This window comes from Heptranchias perlo, chromosome 11, assembly GCF_035084215.1.
Source record: "Heptranchias perlo isolate sHepPer1 chromosome 11, sHepPer1.hap1, whole genome shotgun sequence".
Classification (NCBI taxonomy): domain Eukaryota; kingdom Metazoa; phylum Chordata; class Chondrichthyes; order Hexanchiformes; family Hexanchidae; genus Heptranchias; species Heptranchias perlo.
The window spans coordinates 4,273,643-4,294,237 of record NC_090335.1 but is presented as its reverse complement, the minus strand read 5'-3'; the positions used below and the strand labels follow the sequence as shown (position 1 = coordinate 4,294,237).

General features: G+C 48.9%; 1 protein-coding gene across 3 annotated transcripts in view; it reads left to right on the top strand.

Annotated features, from left to right (window-relative positions):
• The first annotated feature begins 944 nt into the window (after positions 1–944).
• LOC137327055 (pleckstrin homology-like domain family B member 1) overlaps positions 945–20,595 on the top strand; it is a 326,545-nt gene continuing 306,894 nt past the window's right edge. For 2 of the 3 annotated variants that reach the window (XM_067992448.1, XM_067992446.1), the window contains exon 1: positions 945–1,054. The gene's annotated coding sequence lies outside the window, so the exon portion shown is untranslated. Of the gene's footprint in view, positions 1,055–17,921; positions 17,975–20,595 lie in introns of all 3 variants that reach the window. The other variant, XM_067992447.1, reaches the window with a different exon arrangement.

The window sequence follows — 20,595 nt, the reverse complement described above, 5'->3', positions numbered from 1 at the left end:
CTGATTTGGTGATTTGCCCACTCTCTCGGTGATCTACACTCACTGATTTGGTGATTTGCCCACTCTTTCGGTGATTTACACTCACTGATTTGATGATTTGCACTCTCTCGGTGATTTACACACACTGATTTGGTGATTTGCCCACTCTCTCGGTGATTTACACTCACTGATTTGGTGATTTGCACTCTCTCGGTGATTTACACACACTGATTTGATGATTTGCACTCTCTCGGTGATTTACACTCACTGATTTGATGATTTGCACTCTCTCGGTGATCTACACTCACTGATTTGGTGATTTGCCCACTCTCTCGGTGATTTACACTCACTGATTTGGTGATTTGCCCACTCTCTCGGTGATTTACACTCACTGATTTGGTGATTTGCCCACTCTCTCGGTGATTTACACTCACTGATTTGGTGATTTGCCCACTCTCTCGGTGATTTACACTCACTGATTTGGTGATTTGCCCACTCTCTCGGTGATTTACACACACTGATTTGGTGATTTGCACTCTCTCGGTGATTTACACGCACTGATTTGGTGATTTGCACTCTCTCGGTGATTTACACACACTGATTTGGTGATTTGCACTCTCTCGGTGATTTACACACACTGAGTTGGTGATTTGCCCACTCTCTCTGTGATTTACACTCACTGATTTGATGATTTGCACTCTCTCGGTGATTTACACACACTGATTTGGTGATTTGCCCACTCTCTCGGTGATTTACACACACTGATTTGATGATTTGCCCACTCTCTCGGTGATTTACACACTGATTTGGTGATTTGCTCACTCTCGGTGATTTACACACACTGATTTGATGATTTGCACTCTCTCGGTGATTTACACACTGATTTGATGATTTGCACACACTACCTTCCTTGGCTTGCCCCGAGTGTGCGCACAGCGCTGGCCCCAGTCGCTCAGCCCCCGCCTCCCGGCGCTACGTGGCCGCAGTGAAAGGGGGATCGGGATCGGGAGCGGGAGCGGCGGGCTGGAGCCGCACTGCGCTCGGTGTGTGAGAGGGAGCCAGCCCCGGAGTCACTGTGAGTACAAGCTGTAATTAAAGGGATGGTCCCGGTGTAATTTCTGCTGGGTAAACTAACAATTAGCTGAGCCAGCACAGCCTGCCCATAACTGGGAGAGGAGGCAGTTCGCAGCTCCTAAAGTCAGCCCCTGCGAATGGGAAACAGTCTCCGCACATCAGGCAAGATCTCCATTCACTCCCTCTCCCCGACTCAACCCCAAACTGTCGGCTGAGAAAGACTTTCATTTTTATATAGTAACTTTCACAACTTCACAACCCCCCAACGCGCCTTACAGCCCATGCAGTACTTTTGAAGTGTACTCACTGTTGAAATGTGGGAAACACGGGGGCCAATTTGCGCACAGCAAGGTCCCACAAACAGCAACTGGATAATGACCAGATAATCTGTTTTACTGATGTTGGTTGAGGGATAAATATTGGGCCAGGACACCGGGGAGAACTCCCCCTGCTCTTCTTGGAATAGTGGCCATGGGATCAGATGGGGCCTCGGTTTAACGTCTCATCGGAAAGACGGCACCTCCGACAGTGCAGCGCTCCCTCAGTACTGCACTGGAGTGCCGGCCTGGATTTTGTGCTCCAGTCTCTAGGGTGGGACTTGCACCCACCGACCTTCTGAGTCAGAGGCAAGAATGCTACCCACTGAGCCACGACTAACATTAAAACTACCCCAGAACTGCTCAAAGCCGGGGTGGGGATAGTGGTTTAGAATCCATGGGTTTTGTGTAGACAGAGGTGAAAGGGATGGGTTTTGTAAAGAAAGAAGGAACAATCCCCTGGCCCGATAAAGTGCCAAGATGGTGGCAGGGACAAGTGAATTGTCATAAAAACCCAACTGGTTCACTAATGTCCTTTTAGGGAAGGAAACCTGCCGTCCTTACCCAGTCTGACCTATATGTGACTCCAGTCCCACACCGACATGGTTGACTCTTAACTGCCCTCTGATGTGGCCGAGCAAGACACTCAGGATGGGCAATAAATGTCGGCCTTGCCAGTGACGTCCACATCCCGAGAGTGAAAAATATTAAAAGTGATCCCCAGGTTGGCAAATGGACAAGAAAGCTGGAAAGTGCAAAGAGCAGGTGAGAGACTGAGGGTGTACGACATGGCTCTTACATGGGGCAAGGACGACCTAAGATTGACAACCCGAGAGCCATTGATGAAGGCAAGGAGTGAGATGAGCTCCTCATCGTGGGGAAACAGCTCGTAACCAGCGCGGTGAGAAGGAGGCTTTGGAACAGTGAGTCGAATAAATCGAAGCTCGGATGAGTCATTAATGGGGGACGGAACTCAGAACGAGCAGTGCACAGCCAGTTGCAAGTGCAAAATGAGATGTGCAGAGAGGGAGGTCATCCAGAGGGGTCAGATAGGAGCAACAGCTGGAACAGGTACAAAGGAGTCAAGGGGCAGTGAAAACAGGCTTATCATTAATGTAATTAATTATTTATGAGAGAAGGGTCTTTGGTAATCATTCTTAAAGCTATTGAGGAATATTTGAGTCTTGGTGAGGGTGGTAGCCTAGTGGTTATGGTACTGGACTAACAATCGTAGAGGTGGGGAGTTCAAATGCCACTGTGGCAAGTTGTGAAAGTGAATCGAATAAATCTGGTAATCTGTGGGCTGACACCACGAAATAACCGTGAAAACCGCTGGATTGTTGTAAAAACACAACTGGATCAGGGAAGGGAAGCTGCCCCTCCTGCCTAGTCTGGGCCTACATGTGACTCTAGTCCCACATCACATCATTGACCCCGAATTCCCTGAGAGCAACTAGGGTTGGGTGGTGTTTGTCCAAATAAGGCTAGGTGTGATTCAGGAATCCTGATTCAATTGACTCACAGAAGTGGAGAATGAATGAAATTTAACAAAAAAAGTTTGACAAGGCTACACTCAAAAGGTGAATAATTTCTCTCAGTAGTTTCACAGCCTGTTTAAAAAAGGGAAGAAAGCCTTATCCTTCGAAGATGATCCTCCTGAGAGTTCATTAAAGGGAGCCAGATGAGTTCATAGAACCAGAGAAGTTTACAGCACAGAAGGAGGCCATTCAGCCCATCATGTCTGTACTGGCTCTTTGCGAGAGCAATCCAAAAATGATCCCCCTGCCCCACTCTCACCCCATAGCCCTGTATCAATCCCAAACTAATCCCACTGCCCCGCTCTCTCCCCACAGTCCCGTATCAATCCCAAACTAATCCCACTGCCCCGCTCTCTCCCCACAGTCCCGTATCAATCCCAAACTAATCCCACTGCCCCGCTCTCTCCCCACAGTCCCGTATCAATCCCAAACTAATCCCACTGCCCCGCTCTCTCCCCACAGTCCCGTATCAATCCCAAACTAATCCCACTGCCCCGCTCTCTCCCCACAGTCCCGTATCAATCCCAAACTAATCCCACTGCCCCACTTTCTCCCCATAACCCTGTATCAATCCCAAACTAATCCCACTGCCCCACTCTCTCCCCATAACCCTGTATCAATCCCAAACTAATCCCACTGCCCCGCTCTCTCCCCATAGTCCTGTATCAATCCCAAACTAATCCCACTGTCCCACCCTCTCCCCATAGTCCTATATCAATCCCAAACTAATCCCACTGCTCCCACTCTCTCCCCATAGTCCTGTATCAATCCCAAACTAATCCCACTGTCCCACTCCCTCCCCATAGCCCTGTATCAATCCCAGACTAATCCCACTCTTTACTCTTGTACTTGATGCCTCTATTTATGAAACCCAAAATCCTGTTGGCCTTTTTTATGCCTTTATCTAGCTGCACTTGCACTTTCTAGAATGATCTGTTTGAGCCCCTGGGTGTAACCCTTGTGTACTGTCACAATGTGAGGTTCCTGTTTCCCACTTCAGTCCTCCTATAGTCTGGTTGAGTAAGATTGCCACTGTCGTGCTGGACAGGGACAGATTGGGGCCTATAGTTACCCCAGAGTGATTTCACCCATCCAGCCAAATGTCAGAGTCGAGCTTCGTCCCATAGAATCCATAGAAATTTACGGCACAGAAGGAGGCCATTCAGTCCATCGAGTCCGTACCAGCTGAAAATGAGCCACCCAGCCTAATCCCACATTCCAGCTCTTGGTCTGTAGCCCTGTAGGTTACGGCACTTCAAGTGCATATCCAAGTACTTTTTAAATGAGTTGAGGGTTTCTTTGCCTCAGCTAATATCAGCCTGAGCCGGCACCAAATCCAGGATTGTCGGAACGGACAAGGCATGATGTGGGTTGTACTACACAGATAAAGCACTGAAATACTTTGGGTGATATAATATCCATCCCAGAGAAGTAACAAGAATCCATCAAACCGTACTCTGGAATGTAAGGTTGCTTTGGGATGTTTTTCTCTTGGTCTGAATATCTCTGATCATCTACTTGGTAATTCTCCTTCAAAACTGATAAACATACATGTTTAAACATACGTGTTTAAACAAGCACTGGAGCAAAACCTTGACTGGATGGAATGGAGCTGTGTCTTATGTGATTTACTGTTGGACAAGGAACCTGGGCAAAGATGGCCAACTTTCCCCCCTGTTTCCACCGACCTTTACAAACACAGATAAAAAGGCCTGTGATAATGTGACACAAATGTGGTTTGGATCAAAGGGATTTAGGCCATTTATTGAGACTGACAGCAGCTGCACAAAAAAAACCCCAACAACTTCGGAATACTGGAGCTTTGGAGAGAGATCACAGATTGGTGATTATTGCAAAGCTCAGATATGATTCCCGAAGCTTTCTACATTCTGATTATCAGTACGTTGTTTGTTATATGTCGGGTTCTTTGTTATAAGGTGTGTGGGTAGACTTGACTTTACAGTTTGGTTCTCATCTTGACGTGAAAGAATGTAGCTGATCCACATCTTACAATCCAACGTAATCAGCTCGCACATCAGAAAGAACTGCCTGGTGTTTCAAACACACACAAGGTCCTCTGACGAGGTTCTAGTTGGGTAATACCTTGCTATGCCATGTGATGGTTATCATTTCCTGTTTAAATGTCTAAGTGCAGGATTGCTTACATTGAGCAGTATGTGGATTAAAACATTAAACAGACCATGTGTTTGGTGGTCCCCTATGCAATGATGTGTTCAAGTTTAAACAGATAAAAATACGTCAATATTCATGATAGTATTATGTTTGTCCACCTGTGGAGCCTTTGGAGCTATTCAGTTCAACATTTACCCAGCATAACGTCTTGTCCTGTGAGAAACAGTTCCTTTCATGTTTCAATCAGATTAACTTTGCCCGTACAAATCCCCTTCCCGATCCTGGGCGAAAACACACGGCCAACTCTGTGCAGTAATTGAGATTCTTTTTTTAGCAGAAATTGCCTGCAGACTTGGTACCAATGGGGGCTATCGTGCTCAGAGATGCCAACAGAATGAATGGCGGATGAAAGGAATGATACAGTCGGGCTTTGATGGGGTTGGGTTTAAGTGTGAATAGATGGTTCTAGACCTGACCTGGACATTCTTTGATGGGTTGGGTTTAACCTGGATGGTTCTAGACCTGACCTGGACATTCTTTGATGGGGTTGGGTTTAACCTGGATGGTTCTAGACCTGACCTGGACATTCTTTGGGGTTGGGTTTAACCTGGATGGTTCTAGACCTGACCTGGACATTCTTTGATGGGGTTGGGTTTAACCTGGATGGTTCTAGACCTGACCTGGACATTCTTTGGGGTTGGGTTTAACCTGGATGGTTCTAGACCTGACCTGGACGTTCTTTGAAGGGGTTGGGTTTAACCTGGATGGTTCTGGACCTGACCTGGACATTCTTTGATGGGGTTGGGTTTAACCTGGATGGTTCTAGACCTGACCTGGACATTCTTTGATGGGGTTGGGTTTAACCTGGATGGTTCTAGACCTGACCTGGACATTCTTTGATGGGTTGGGTTTAACCTGGATGGTTCTAGACCTGACCTGGACATTCTTTGATGGGGTTGGGTTTAACCTGGATGGTTCTAGACCTGACCTGGACATTCTTTGATGGGGTTGGGTTTAACCTGGATGGTTCTAGACCTGACCTGGACATTCTTTGATGGGGTTGGGTTTAACCTGGATGGTTCTAGACCTGACCTGGACATTCTTTGGGGTTGGGTTTAACCTGGATGGTTCTAGACCTGACCTGGACATTCTTTGATGGGGTTGGGTTTAACCTGGATGGTTCTAGACCTGACCTGGACATTCTTTGATGGGGTTGGGTTTAACCTGGATGGTTCTAGACCTGACCTGGACATTCTTTGATGGGTTGGGTTTAACCTGGATGGTTCTAGACCTGACCTGGACGTTCTTTGATGGGGTTGGGTTTAACCTGGATGGTTCTAGACCTGACCTGGACATTCTTTGATGGGGTTGGGTTTAACCTGGATGGTTCTAGACCTGACCTGGACATTCTTTGATGGGGTTGGGTTTAACCTGGATGGTTCTGGACCTGACCTGGACATTCTTTGATGGGGTTGGGTTTAACCTGGATGGTTCTAGACCTGACCTGGACATTCTTTGATGGGGTTGGGTTTAACCTGGATGGTTCTAGACCTGACCTGGACATTCTTTGATGAGACAAATGCAAAATACTGCAGATGCAGGAAATCTGAAATAAAAAAGGAAAATAAAATGCTGGAAATACTCAGCAAGTCAGGCAGCATCTGTGAAGAAAGAAACAGAGTTAACGTTTCAGGTCGATGACCCTTCGTCAGAACTGGAAGATCTTAGAGATTGAACAGTTTATAAACAAATACAGAGCCAGGGAAAGGGGAGGAGGGGGGAGGAAAGAACAAAATGGAAGGTCTGTGATGGGGTGGAGGGCAGGAGTGATTAAATGACAAAAGGGATGATGGTGCAAGACAAGGAGGGTGGGAATGAGAAGAGTGAAGAATTGGTATAAAGGAGTTGTAAATGGTAACATTAGAACCATTACCAGCACCTCCTGTCTGAAAAAATGGGAGCAGTGGTTATGATCTGAAGTTATTGAAATCAGTGTTGAGTCCAGAAGGTTGTAAAATATCCAATCGAAAGATGAGGTGCTGTTCCTCGAGCTTCCGTTGAGCTTCATTGGAACAGAGTAAGAGGCCGAGGTCAGAGTGGGAGTGGGACGGGGAATTAAAATGGCGAGTGACCGGCAGGTCAGGGTCACGCTTGCGGACAGAGCGGAGGTGTTCAGCAAAGCGATCACCCAGTCTGTGTTTGGTCTCCCCAATGTAGAGGAGACCGCATTATGAGCAGTGAATACAACACCTGGAAGGAGTGTTTGGGGCCCGAACGGCGGGAAGGGATGAGGTGAAAGGGCAGGTGTTGCATCTCCTGCACTCGCACAGGAAGGTGGCGTTGGGGGTGATGGAAGAGTGGACCAGGGTGTCGAGGAGGGAGTGGACCCTTTGGAATGCTGAAAGGGGAGGAGAGGGGAAGATGTGTTTGGTGATGGCAGCGTGCTGGATTCTTTGCTGAGGTTGGCTTTAAGTTGGATTGTTGTAGGCCTGACCTAGACATTCTGTTGCCATTTGCAGCTCCTCTAGACCCATCTTTTGTTTCTTTACTTGTCCCATTCCCACCCTCTCGCCTTGCACCATCATCCCTCTGTCATTTAATCACTCCTACCCTCCACCCTATCACAGACCTTCCCTTTTGTTCTTTCCTCCCTCCCCTCCCCTTTCCCTGGCTCTGTATTTGCTTAAAAACTGTTAAATCTTTAACTTCTACTGGTTCTGATGAAAGGTCGTCGACCTGAAACTTTAACTCTGTCTCACTCTCCACAGATGCAGCCTGACTTGCTGAATGTTTCCAGTATTTTCTGTTGTTAATTTGTTCTTTAATGAGGTTGCTTTAAGTTGGATGGTTACAGAGCTGCTCGAGACATTCTTCATGCTGTCACGGTGTGGGAGATAAAATATTTAGGCGTAAAACACTAACCTTTCACGTAGCCGGGAGCAGTGTTTTCTGGGGTAGATTGTTGGGGAATAGTAGAGGGGGCTTTACTCTGAATCTAACCATGTGTGGTCTGACTGGGAATGTTTGACGCTAGCGCTGGATGCCCAGAATGGAAAGTGTTTAATTCCTTAGCACTGACATGCTACACTTGAACAGAAAATTCATACGTGGAATTCATACATAAATGGTTTGCCAGCACTGTTAGCCAATGAATGTGAAATGTTGGAGAGAGGAGTGTATGCAAAATGCTAGTCATATCATTGGTAGTTTCTAAAATTTATATTAATTGTAAGAGCTGTGTCAGCCTTGGCTCAGTGGGTGACTCTCTCGCCTCTGAGTCAGAAGGTCATGGGTTCAAGCCCCACTCCAGAGACTTGAGCACATAATCCAGGCTGATTCTTCAGTACAGTACTGAGGGAGTGCTGCACTGTCAGAGGTGCTGTCTTGCAGATGAGACATTAAACCGAGGGCCCTGTCTGCCTTCTTAGGTGGATGTAAAACATCCCATGGTACTATTGGAAGAAGAGCAGGGGAATTCTCCTCGGTGTCCTGGACAATATCCCTCAACCAACATCACTAAAACAGATTATCTGGCCATTCATCTCATTGCTATTTGTGGGATCTTGCTGTACACAAATTAGCTGCCATGTTTCCTACATTACAACAGTGATTACACCTCAGAAGTACTGCATTGGCTGTGAAGCACTTTGTCACATTCTGAGATTGTGAAAGGTGCTATATAAATTCATTCTATATATAAGTTCATTCTTTCTTCTCCTGTGGTTGCACATGAAGGCACCAGGGGAAGGAGAGCTGGAGAGGAGGTGGTGGGAGAGAGAACAACGGTGTCATGAAGGGAATGGTCTCTGGAAAGCTGAAAGAATGGCAAAATGAGACAGCGACATTGTTCTGCTGTAATCTTTTTTGCTTTTAAGCTCTGGAATCATCCTGTTTGCAGTGTATCAGTGTCCCTCTGAGGGCAGGAGCCCAACATTTAGCATTTTTAGTGTGGATTTACCAACTAATTGCGCAGTTTAAGCAACCATTTTCAACGTATAATCGAATGCTCTGAAATTGCACCCCTATGTGATTAACTTTGTTGAAAGGGTATTTTTTTTTTATTCGTTCATGGGATGTGGGCATCGCTGGTAAGGCCAGCATTTATTGCCCATCCCTAATTGCCCTTGGTGGTGGTGGTGAGCCGCCTTCTTGAACCACTGCAGTCCGTGTGGTGAAGGTTCTCCCACAGTGCTGTTAGGAAGGGAGTTCCAGGATTTTGACCCAGTGACGATGAAGGAACGGCGATATATTTCCAAGTCAGGATGGTGTGTGACTTGGAGGGGAATGTGCAGGTGGTGTTGTTCCCATGTGCCTGCTGCCCTTGTCCTTGTAGGCGGTAGAGGTCAGGGTTTGGGAGGTGCTGTTGAAGAAGCCTTGGTGAGTTGCTGCAGTGCATCCTGTGGATGGTACACACTGCAGCCACAGTGGGCCGGTGGTGAAGGGAGTGAATATTTAGGGTGGTGGATGGGGTGCCAATCAAGCGGGCTGCTTTGTCCTGGATGGTGTCGAGCTTCTTGAGTGTTGGTGGAGCTGCACTCATCCAAGCAAGTGGAGGGTATTCCATCACACTGCTGCCTTGTGCCTTGTAGATGGTGGAAAGGCTTTGGGGAGTCAGGAGGTGAGCCACTTGCCGCAGAATGCCCAGCCTCTGACCTGCTCTTGTAGCCACAGTATTTATGTGGCTGGTCCAGTTAAGTTTCTGGTCAATGATGACCCCCAGGATGTTGATGGTGGGGGATTCGGTGATGGTAATGCCGTTGAATGTCAAGGAAAGATGGTTAGACTTTCTCTTGTTGGAGATGGTCATTTCCTGGCACTTGTCTGGTGCGAATGTTACTTGCCACTTATCAGCCCAAGCCTGGATGTTGTCCAGGTCTTGCTGCATGCGGGCATGGACTGCTTCATTATCTGAAGGGTTGTGAATGGAACTGAACACTGTGCAATCACCAGCGAACGTCCCCATTTCTGACTTTTATGATGGAGGGAAGGTCATTGATGAAGCAGCTGAAGATGGTTTGGCCTAGGACACTGGATGGGAACAGGACTACAGGAAGAGCTCTTTCAGACAGCAGGCATAGAGGCAATGGGCCAAATGGAGAAAGGGCATGGGAATGGGACGAAAGGGAGAGCCCTTTCAGAAAGAGGGCAGGGGGCAATGGGCTGAATGGCCACTCCGTATAATTCTATAGGGCTAATTTTCCCAATCTTCGTGACTGGAGGACTGAATTTTCCCAAGGTGCAGGAGTCAGGAAGAAGGGACAGAGACCTGACTCATTGTGCCTCCGCCCCTTTAATGGTGCCCTGGGACTTCTAGGGCTTTGCTGGTGCAGGCAGGGGGGCAACGAAGCCTGGTGCTGTTCCTGTTATGTGCGAGGGCAGAAGGGGACCAGGAAAATCAGCCCTTACATATTGGATTTTTTACTGAATCAGGCTTAGTGCTCTTGCTCCTGCTCCTTATCTTTCCTTTAATGAACAGATTCAAAACCCATGAGATTGTGACATATCTGACAGATGTTTGCTAGTTATAGACTTCAATACATCCATATACTCACACATAGGATACCCACCAGGAATTACAAACTTACACCTCACCAGGCAGTTCACAGTCTTGAGTCTACATTTGTTCTAAAAATTCACTCATGCATATATATACATCTGATGGACAATTCCTAAGCGACATCAGGTGACTTGTGTTGAACCTATTAACCCGAAGACTGCTGCCATGTAATCCTTGTGTTTGATATGCTACTACACCACTAGGTGACAATGTTGTACCATGTACACTTCATTCTTACTGGAATGTAAATGGCTTCTCTTATCAGTAGAAGATAAGATAAGATAGACTTACACGATTGTAAACATCCACATTTGTTACAGAATATTATTAACCCAGTTCAGACATGTTCAGGTGGAAATTCGTTCATTTTCCTGGCTGAGATACGCGGTACGCTCAGACAGGCGGAGGCTCACCTGAAATTGAGCCTCGGGCCTCATCAGCCGACGAGCTGCGGGGGTCAATTGGGCATCCAGAGGCAGCTCGCCAATTCCCCGAGAACAAAGTTAGTCCGGCTGTCTCCCCCGGCAGTGGTCATCAGATAGGCCCTGGGAGGGGCTGGAGCTGATCGGAAGGGAGGGAGGGAGGGGGGTGATCAGGGGGGCAGGGAGAGGCGATTGGGAGGCAGGAAGGTGGCAATCAGGATGGGGGAGGCGATCGGGGGAGGGAGGCGATCGGGGAAAGGAGGCGATCGGGGGAGGGGGGAGGGAGGCGATCGGGGGAGGGGGGAGGGAGGCGATTGGGGGAGGGAGGCGATCGGGGGAGGGGGAGGGAGGCGATCGGGAGAGGGGGGAGGGAGGCGATTGGGGGAGGGAGGCGATCGGGGGAGGGGGAGGGAGGCGATCGGGAGAGGGAGGAAGGTGGTGATCGGGGGAGGGATGAAGGTGGTGATCGGGGGAGGGGAGCGATCAGGGGAGGAGGGAGAGGAGGCGATCGGGGGAGGGAGGAAGGTGGTGATCAGGGGAGGGGAGCGATCGGGGGAGGGAGGAAGGTGGTGATCGGGGGAGGGGAGCGATCGGGGGAGGGAGGAAGGTGGTGATCGGGGGAGGGGAGCGATCGGGGGAGGGAGGAAGGTGGTGATCGGGGGAGGGGAGCGATCGGGGGAGGGAGGAAGGTGGTGATCGGGGGAGGGGAGCGATCGGTGGAGGGAGGGAGGAAGGTGGAGAAGGGGGGAGGGGAGCGATCGGTGGAGGGAGGGAGGTGGTGATCGGGGAGGGGAGCGATCGGGGGAGGGAGGGAGGAGGCGATCAGGGGAGGAGGCGATCGGGGGAGGGAGGAAGGTGGAGAAGGGGGGAGGGGAGCGATCGGTGGAGGGAGGAAGGTGGAGAAGGGGGGAGGGAGGAAGGTGGCGATCGGGGGAGGGAGGAAGGTGGAGAAGGGGGGAGGGGAGCGATCGGGGGGGGAGGAAGGTGGAGAAGGGGGGAGGGGAGCGATCGGGGGAGGGAGGAAGGTGGAGAGGGGGGAGGGGAGCGATCGGGGGAGGGAGGAAGGTGGAGAGGGGGGAGGGGAGCGATCGGGGGAGGGAGAAAGGTGGCGATCGGGGGAGGGAGGAAGGTGGAGAAGGGGGGAGGGGAGCGATCGGGGAGGGAGAAAGGTGGCGATCGGGGGAGGGAGGAAGGTGGAGAAGGGGGGAGGGGAGCGATCGGGGGAGGGAGGAAGGTGGAGAAGGGGGGAGGGAGGAAGGTGGCGATCGGGGGAGGGGAGCGATCGGGGGAGGGAGGAAGGTGGAGAAGGGGGGAGGGGAGCGATCGGTGGAGGGAGGGAGGTGGTGATTGGGGGAGGAGGCGATCGGGGGAGGGAGGAAGGTGGAGAAGGGGGGAGGGGAGCGATCGGGGGAGGGAGGAAGGTGGAGAAGGGGGGAGGGAGGAAGGTGGCGATCGGGGGAGGGGAGCGATCGGGGGAGGGAGGAAGGTGGAGAAGGGGGAGGGGAGCTACTGTGGAGATGGGAGAAGTACTCCTGCTCCTCCTGGCACCATATTCCACATAAGTATTTTAAAAAAACATTCCTTGTTGGTGGCGGTCTCCACCAGTCCCTTTAAGGAGCACCGGTTAGGCTGCACATGGACCTGGTTGTACTGAACGTACCAGGCCGGTGCCAGCTGCGTCCAGACCATACCGATTTCGGGACGGGGACCTCATGCAGGTGCGGGCACTAGACGCCAATATGGAGCCTTTAGCAATACGGCGGGCGGTGCACTTCTGGACAGAATGTACGCACACGCCGCCCGCCATATTGAACGCTGTAAAACGGGCACAGCGTCAACAAATTTCTAGGCCATCGTCTCCAAACTAGGCCATAATTCTTTACACAGATCCTTTAATCAAACCTGCTTTTCTCCTTAAATTGCCCTGAACTTTCCAACACATTCCGTCTTGCTTTTGTGTGCAGGAGCCGAGCGACCTAATCTAAACCATGTGTTAGTCTCCATCACACAGAATAAATTCATCATACACAGAAATTAATACTGACTTCTGTATTGTGAAGCTATTTTACTAATTTATTACTGAACGTTTTAAACTTTCTGCAGAATCATGTCCAATATACACCTGTGGTTTCTATACTTCACCCTTTAATGTAACCCTTTACGCTAACAATTCCATGAGGATCTTTACCTATGCCAGGCTGTTAACCTATTACACTATACGCTATCCTACATTTTGTGCCTCACCCAATATTCATCTGCCTATGTCCAGGTCCCTTTGAATGATATCAGATTGCTTTACACTATTGACCTGCCGCACAGATTGGTGCTTTATAAAAACTGGACCAGGATACCAGAATTACAACTGGTATGTGATAAACGGAATGACAGCTGAGGGTTGTCATTGATAAATCTGTGAAACCGTCAGCTCAACACTCGGCTGCATATGGCTTTGATCAGGCCCCTCTGGAGCATTGTATACAGGTCTGCTAACCTAGTCAGAGAAAGGGTATTACTGCCTCGGTGAGAGTACAGAGGGAGCAACAACACTCATTCTGGCTATCACTTTCAGTCTTAAGGAAAAGGTAAGGAATCCTCTCCGGTAACTTGGTGCCATATCGTCACGATTGTGATCTTTGAGTGTTGAATTCATTCTCCTTTTCTGCTAACCTCATCCCCGGGGGGAGAGGATAACAGTAAACCTCATATAATTCAACATTGTATACGGGTCAGCTAACCTAGTCAGAGAAAGGGTATTATTGCCTCTGTGAGAGTACAGAGAGAGCAACAGGGGTGGGGCCGATTCGGGACCATAAAGGAGATCCACTTATGGAGGCAGAGGGGATGGCCGAGGTATTAAATGAGTACTTTGCATCTGTCTTTACCAAGGAAGAAGATGCTGCCAGAGTCTCAGTAAAGGAAGATGTAGTTGAGATATTGGATGGGCTAAAAATTAATAAAGAAGAGGTACTAAAAAGGCTAGCTGAACTTAAAGTCACCCACTCTGGATGGGATGCATCCTAGGTTGATGAGGGAAGTAAGGGTGGAAATTGTGGAGGTACTGGCCATAATCTTCCAAACATCCTTAGATATGGGGGTGGTGCCAGAGGACTGGAGAATTGCAAATGTTACACCCTTGTTCAAAAAAGGGTGTAAGGATAAACCCAGCAACTACAGGCCAGTCAGTTTAACCTCAGTGGTGGGGAAACTTTTAGAAACGATAATCCGGGACAGAATTAACAGTCACTTGGACGAGTGTGGATTGATTAGGGAAAGCCAGCACGGATTTGTTAAAGGCAAATCCTGTTTAACTAACCCGATAGAGTTTTTTGATGAGGTAACAGAGAGGGTTGATGAGGGCAATGCAGTTGATGTGGTGTATATGGACTTTCAAAAGGCGTTTGATAAAGTGCCGCACAGCAGGCTTATCATCAAGATTGCGGCCCATGGAATAAAGGGGGCAGTAGGAACATGGATACAGAATTGGCTAAGAGACAGGAATCAGAGAGTAGTGGTGAATGGTTGTTTTTCGGACTGGAGGGAGGTGTACAGTGGTGTTCCCCAGGGGTCAGTGCTGGGACCACTGCTTTTCCTGATATATATTAATGACTTGGACTTGGGTGTACAGGGCACAATTTCAAAATTTGCAGATGACAGAAAACTTGGAAGTGTAGTGAACAGTGAGGAGGATAGTGATAGACTTCAAGAGGATATAGACAGGCTGGTGGAATGGGCAGACACGTGGCAGATGAAATTTAACGCAGAAAAATGCGAAGTGATACATTTCGGTAGGAAGAACGAGGATGGGCAATATAAACTAGAGGGCACAACTCTAAAAGGGGTACAGGAACAGAGAGATCTGGGGGTATACTTGCACAAATTGTTGAAAGTGGCAGGGCAGGTTGAGAAAGCGGTTAAAAAAGCATACGGGATCCTGGGCTTTAAAAATAGAGGCATAGATACAAAAGTATGGAAGTCATGATGAACCTTTACAAAACACTGGTTCGGCCACAACTGGAATATTGTGTCCAGTTCTGGGCACCGCACTTTAGGAAGGATGTGAAGGCCTTAGAGAGGGTGCAGAAGAGATTTACTAGAATGATTCCAGGGATGAGGGACTTCAGTTACGTGGATAGACTGGAGAAGCTGGGGTTGTTCTCCTTGGAACAGAGAAGGTTGAGAGGAGATTTGATCGAGGTGTTCAAAATCGTGAAGGGTCTGGACAGAGTAGATGGAGAGAAACCGTTCCCATTGGCAGAAGGGTTAAGAACCAGACAACATAGATTTAAGGTGATTGGCAAAAGATCCAAAGGTGACATGAGGGAAAACTTTTTTACACAGTGAGTGGTTAGGATCTGGAATGCACTGCCCGAGGGGGTGGTGGAGGCAGATTCAATCATGGCCTTCAAAAGGGAACTGGATAAGTTCTTGAAAGGAAAAAAAATTCAGGACTACGGGGATAGGGTGGGGGAGCAGGACGAGCTGGATTGCTCCTGCAAAGAGCTGGCACCAACTTGATGGGCTGAATGGCCTCCTTCAATGCTGTAACCTTTCTATGATTCTATGATTCTAATTGGGTGGATTGAATGCTGCGCTGACTCCGTCCATTGGCACTTGGCATAGAGCAGCCTAACCAGTGGTCCCATAAAGCCCCTCCTGCCCCTTAAAGATTCTCCTCCCCCACCCCACCAATACCCACCCTCTGGATTGTCGCCCTCCCCTCTCCCTTAACCAGCTCCAACCCACAGTGACATCAGATGCTTAGCATCTACCACAGTTTGGCACTGGTGTCAAATTCATGACCTGAGATCATTGGGCGGTGGGGGTAGGGGCATTGCGGAACGGTTCTCGATTCTCCATGTTGGCCACAGCGTCAAGTGAAATTCTGTGGCCAGGAGCAGTGTCCTGAAAATGGACTCCACTAAAAGTTCCGAGGAGGCTCAGGTCTGAAAGGTCACATTTCAGCCTAGGAAGTAGGTCTAGAAATCCGATGACGTTGCGTCCGTATTACAGGCTTAAAACGGGCACAGTTGCGTCCAATATGGCGGCCGTGGCAGGTGTGTACATTCTGAGCTGGCAGTGCGCCGCCTGCCATATTGGTAAAGGCATCAAAAGAAGCGTCCAGGGCACGCGCCTGAAACAGGTGTTAGGGACCCTATTTGCATATTCAAAGGCCCTTTCGCCTATCTGAGGCCTCCATTACCAAAGGAGGCAGGCGGTGCTGGGACGGCTGCATTTAAGATAACCGGGTCTACACGTGGCCTAATCTGGGGAAGGGGAAAGTGGAGGTGGTGGGGGGGGGGGTCCTTAATGGGACCGCTGCAGGCCGCCACCAAATAGGTAACTTTAAGAACATAAGAAATAGGAGCAGGAGTAGGCCATATGGCCCCTCGAGCCTGCTCCGACGTTCAATAAGATCATGGCTGATCTTCGACCTCAACTCCACTTTCCCGCCCAATCTCCATATCCCTTGATTCCCCGAGAGTCCAAAAATCTATCGATCCCAGTCTTGAATATATTCAATCACTCAGCATCCACAGCCCTCTGGGGTAGAGAATTCCAAATATTCACAACCCTCTGAGTGAAGAAATTCCTTCTCATCTTGGTCATAAATGGTCGACCCCTTATCCTGCGACCATGTCCCCTAGTTCTAGACTCTCCAACCAGGAGAAACAATCTCTCAGCGTCTACCCTGTCAAGCCCTCTAAAAAATTTTATTTGTTTCAATGAGATCACCTCTCATTCTTCTAAACTCCAGAGAGTATAGACCCGTTCGACTCAATCTCGCCTCATAGAACAACCCTCTCATCCCAGGAATTAATCTAATGATCCTGAAAAGAAAATGCTTACCTGAATATGGAGGTGGGAGGTGCAGGAGTGCTCCCCCTGACCCCACATTAAAACCATGGGCCACTGCTTGCACCCCCACACTCCCTCTCCATTGCTTACCACCCCCCCCACCCCTTCCAAGACCTACCTGCCCATGACACAGCAGCCCAAAATTGGAATGGTCTTCACTGGCGTGCTGTCTGGGGAATCCCAGCAGGTGTCTGCTGCTCGCAGACGAGCTGTCTGAGGAAAGCCCAGCAGGTGCCTGCTGCTCGCAGACGAGCTGTCCGAGGAAAGCCCAGCAGGTGCCTGCTGCTCGCAGACGAGCTGTCTGAGGAAAGCCCAGCAGATGCCTGCTGCTCGCAGACGAGCTGTCTGAGGAAAGCCCAGCAGGTGCCTGCTGCTCGCAGACGAGCTGTCTGAGGAAAGCCCAGCAGGTGCCTGCTGCTCGCAGACGAGCTGTCTGAGGAAAGCCCAGCAGGTGTCTGCTGCTCGCAGACGAGCTGTCTGAGGAAAGCCCAGCAGGTGCCTGCTGCTCGCAGACGAGCTGTCTGAGGAAAGCCCAGCAGGTGCCTGCTGCTCGCAGACGAGCTGTCTGAGGAAAGCCCAGCAGGTGTCTGCTGCTCGCCAGTCTGAGGCACTCGGCCAATCTGTCACTGGCAGGCCAGCACAAACTCATTTGTAGGCCATAGAATGTTGAACGTAAGAGAGGACTGTTCATCCCTGCCGTGAATTTACAACCCTCTCAGGGTCTGATCAGGGGTCGGTAACCAGAGAACACAGATTTAAGGTGATTGGCAAAAGAACCAGAGGGGAGATGAGAATTTTTTTTATGCAATGAGTTGTTATGATCTGGAATTCACTGCCTGAAAGGGCGGTGGAAGCAGATTCAATAGTAACTTTCAAAAGGGAATTAGATAAATACTTGAAGGGAAAACATTTGCAGGGCTGTGGGGAAAGAGCAGGGAGTGGGACTAATTGGATAGCTCTTTCAAAGAGCCAGCTCAGGCACGATGGGCCGAGTGTCCTCCTGTGCTCTATGATTCTATAAATCCAAATTTTTTTTATTTTACAGAAACGTCTAACAAAAACACAGAGTGGGAATAATCTGTTGGACAGATTTAGATGGTGAGGAATTTCAAGGACCATCCATCTCAGCTATAGGGATAATTTAACGTCACGATTATAATCACATTCTCCATCGTAAATCACCACTCTTTAAGGCAGCTTCCAAACACCGTCGACTGATTGATTTTCACGGCCATTGACATGGCCTAGAGGCCGGAGGCATCTGTTTACAGTCGGCAGCAATCTCAGGGCTCATTCCCCGTGTAACTATCGTGAGAAACTCCTTTTGTAATGTCATCAATCTCTCGTTGCAGAAAACATAACCCATTGAGCTGACAGTGGAGAGTGTGGGGAATTCCTGTTGCAGCTCTCCTGTTCCCAGACGTCTGGGCTGAAAGTTGCAGCCTGGTAGAATATTATTGTGTAAAGGGACACTGCCTGCGATTGGCCTGTTTAGGAAAAGGAATGCGCGAAAAAATAAATCATTAATTGCAACCATAACTGGCCACCCGGTCTGAAATAGTTGTGGTTGGGACACTGCTGGGTGTATATAGATCGAAAACATTTCAACTATTGTGAAACTGAGCTCTTAACATACAGTATCTGGTACTAAAACGACAGAGGATTAATTCACAATTGACGCAGTGTTATAACTGTGTGTGTGTTTAGAAAGATAACGCTGTTCACGACCTCAGGATGTCCTAAAGCACTTTACAGCCAGTGAGGTAGTTTTGAAGTGTCCTCACTGTTGTAATGTAGGAAACGCAGCAGCCAATTTGCAAGATCCCACAAACAGCAATGAGATAATGACCAGCTCATCTGTGCTTTAGTGATGTTGGATAAATATTGGCCAGGACACTGGGCAGAACTCACCTGCTGTTCTTCATATAGTGCCATGGGATTTTTTACATCCACCAGAAAGGGCAGTCAGGGCCTTGGTTTAACAACTCATCCGAAAGGCAGCACCTCTGACAGTGCAGCACTCCCTCACTACTGCACTGGAGTGTTGATTAGGGGCTCAAGTTTCTGGAGTGGGACTGGAACCCATGACCTACGAACTCAGAGGTGAGAGTGCTACCACTGAGCCACAGCTGGCACGGTTTAGAGTTAGACTCTGTGTTTCAAATGGGCCGCAGTTTTAGGGCACTGGTGATACAAGTTAAGAGGAAGCGAACTGCATATGGGAGTCAAATAAAAACAGAAATCTAGAGGTCAACGGACCGACTGGGTGTTTCTGGCACTTTCTCTTTTTATTACTGATCTAAGTTGGCAGCGTTTCGATTGCCATTTACACTGGGACAACATTCTGCCCTCAAACGTGAGTCCCATCGAAAGTGACCCCCAGAACTTAAACTGAGAACAGTCTGGTGGACAAGAGTCATTTGGCAGTGAGCGATGTTCATTAGCCTTTTATTGTACGGGTCACCAGCAGGTCACAGCATGTTTATTCAGGGAGACAGACAAAATATTCCACTTGTTTTGTGCTCTGCCCAGCTGTTGCTCATGGACTGTGGGCAGAGCAGGGCAGAAAGGAATAGGTTTCAGTGTCTGAGGAGCAAACGTGCAGCCAGCTGTTTAATTCAAGTTAGTGCAAAGCGACATCACCCAGGGCTGAATATAGAATCTTACAGAACGGAAGGAGGCCATTCAGCCCATTGAGCCTTTGCCAGCTCTTTGAAAGAATTATCCAATTTAGTCCCACACTCCAGCTTTTTCCCCATAACACAGGAACATAGGACATAAGAACATAGGAGCAGGAGGAGGCCATTTAGCCCCTCGAGCCTGTTCTGCCATTCAATGTGATTATGGCTGATCTGTGACCTAACCCTATATACCCGCCTTAGCCCAATATCCCTTAATACCATTGGTTGACAAAAATCCATCAATCTCATAACCCTGCAAATTAATCCTCTTTGATAACATGTCCAATTGCCTTTTGAAAGTTCCTCTAGAATCTACTTCCACCACCCTTTCAGGTAGTGCAGCCCTTCGACAGCACCTCCCAATCCCGTGACCTCCACCACCTAGAAGGACAAGGGCAGCAGGCACACGTTCCCCTCCAAGTCACACACCATCCCGACTTGGAAATATATCGCCGTTCCTTCATCGTCACTGGGTCAAAATCCTGGAACTCCCTTCCTAACAGCACTGTGGGAGAACCGTCACCACACGGACTGCAGCGGTTCAAGAAGGCGGCTCACCACCACCTTCTCAAGGGCAATTAGGGATGGGCAATAAATGCCGGCCTTGCCAGCGACGCCCACATCCCATGAACTAATTTTAAAAAAATCTTAACACCCCTCTGTGTGAAAACATTTCTCGTTTCCCCTCTATTCTTTTGCCAGTTATTTTCAATCTATGACCTCTGGTTACCGACCCACTTGCCAGAGGAAACAGTTTCTCCCTACTTCCTATTCTCACCATTTTGAACACCTCTATTAAATCTCCCTGTAACCTTCTCTGCTCTAAGGAGAACAATCCCAGCTCCTCCAATCTCTCCACATAATTGATCCCTGGTATCATCCTGGTAAACCTCCTCTGGACCCTCTCCAAGGCCTTGACTTCCTTCCTAAAGTGTGGAAAATTGTACACAATACTCCAGCTGAGGTCTAACCAGTGATTTGTAAAGATTTAGCATAACTTCCTTGTTTTTTATTCAATGCCCCTTTTTACAAAGCCAA